Here is a 2,211-nt window from a genome sequence, read left to right on the forward strand (position 1 = left end):
CTGGGGAGCCTGGACCAGTTGGTCAGCAGGCCTTGCTTTCCCCTCGGAGCCACACTGCGGTCTCAGGAGATCTGGGAGTCTGCTCACGGTCCAGATCTCAAGGTAGTCTCCTCATTACAGCCCTGATGCACAGCAGAGATTTATTTTAAAGATAACGTAGTTCAGAAGGACACATGTACCCCAGTGCTCATTGCACCACTACTCACAATAGCCAAGTCATGGAAGCAAACTAGATGTCCATCAATGAATATAGAAGACCTGGTACATATGCACAATGGAATACCACTCAGGCCTAAAAATAACAAAATAAAGTCATTTGCGGCAAAATGGATGGACCTACAGATTAGGTGAAGTAGGTCAGACAGAGAAAGACAAATAACATATGATATTGCTTATATGTGAAATCTAAAAATATGCAAATGAGCTTACTTACAAAGCAAAAACAGAGTCACAGACTTGGAGAAGAAACTTTCAGTTCCTAGGGAGGAATGGTGAGGGGTGAGGGATAGTTGGGGAGTTTGGGATGGACATGAATGCACTGCTATATAGTAAAACAGATAACCAGCAGGGACCGACTGTATAGCACAGGGAAGATGTATAGATGCAAGTGCATGTAAAACTGCATCACTTAGCTGTGCCCCTGAAATTCACACAACATTGTAATCAACTATACTCCCATGTTAAATACAGATGAAAAAGAATGAAAGATAGAGTGTCAGGATAGCCCAAATGGTGTTGCACAGATTCTAAGGAGGGCGGGTATTTAAAGGAGACTGGGACTGTAGTGGGGAGATGGTGGTTGGAAGGGCCCGGGCATTCCATTGAGTCAGGGCAGGACAACAAGAATATAAGGCCTTCCAGCAGGGAACCCACACGTGGGAAACTCCAAGGTGAAAATGAACAGCACAGTTAGATCTTTCTGGAGTGAGAAGAGACAAGAGATGGCTGAGACCCGAGCATTTCTCAATTTTTTCCTTCCCCGAATGCACTTCCGCAAAGGCGACAGAGAGAGGACGAGGACACAGAGATGAATGCACTCAGCTTACTGCTGCGAAACTTTGACTGCAAACACAGCTGCGACCTCTGCCCTGGAGCTGGGCCAGCTGTCCTGTGGGTCACAGTCCAATTGACTGCTGCTTAAAGGCTCACTACCCTGACTGCTGGAAAAGCTAGTTCCTGCTTTCTTCCTTTGGCAGTACTTGCCTCTCTTCTCCTGATTAGAGTTGTAAGTTCTAATGGGATGAAAATGTAATGGAAACTAACACAAAACAGGAAAGAGAGTGTGCCATTCTAAGACACTGTGCTTTAATCAGATCCTGGTGCCCCAGGAAACAAATCCATTCTATCTGCTGTTCAGGGACACAGAAGAGCCTCCAGTCAACAGGACCTGGCCTGGGCCACCCTATTCTGCCAGGCCTTGGGTGCTTAGCTTGAGTATCTTCCTTCTGTCCCTCTGAACCGAGCTCCTTCCTTCTCTCCCATGCTCTGCACCCAGAAGGCTGGCCTTGACTGCTGGCCTCAGTGATGAGCCCTGCTGCCCAGCTCTAGGCTAAAGGTGGCTCCTGGGGCCACCTGGAGGAATCCAGAAGGGAGAGGAGGGAGTGGTTGGGGTTTTCATTCCTGGGCCCCTTCCCACTGGCTGAGGTTGGCACAGACGAAGTGCCTCCATGAATTCAGGCCTCAGCTCCCACCTGGCAGCCGTCTCCATGGTGACAGATCTACCCAAATTCTCATAAGCACTCCACGCCCTTGACCTTTCAGGCTGAAGGATTGCCGGAGCTTCCCACTGTCCCTGGGGCTGTGATGTCTCTCCATCCCCTGAGGCTTTTCCTTAATGCCAAACATGTGACTCTATCTGAGTCCTTATTTAATCTCTCTTCAGCCTCCCCCTTTCGGACTTGTTTCCTGCTTCTTCCAAAACTCCTGGATGATCCAGACACCGCAGCCTGACTGTGGAGGGTCCCAGGAAGCTCCATGTAGAGTGGTTGGGGTGTCCAAGTGCAGTAGAGGCGTTCAGGGGCCATGTGGCATCCAGCACAGAAGTGCTTCCACATTTCAGCAGCCGCAGTCATCACACAGGTGCGTGCTGGCTGCCATCAGCCCCATCCTGAGCATTAACTGCTCCTGTCTCATTTTTCACATAAAGAAACCAAGACTCAGGAAGGTCAAATGAAATGGCCCATTATAATTTTCCTGTCTGCGAGGGTTTGG

The sequence above is a fragment of the Bubalus kerabau genome, chromosome 5 (assembly GCF_029407905.1).
Source record: "Bubalus kerabau isolate K-KA32 ecotype Philippines breed swamp buffalo chromosome 5, PCC_UOA_SB_1v2, whole genome shotgun sequence".
Lineage (NCBI taxonomy): Eukaryota > Metazoa > Chordata > Mammalia > Artiodactyla > Bovidae > Bubalus > Bubalus kerabau.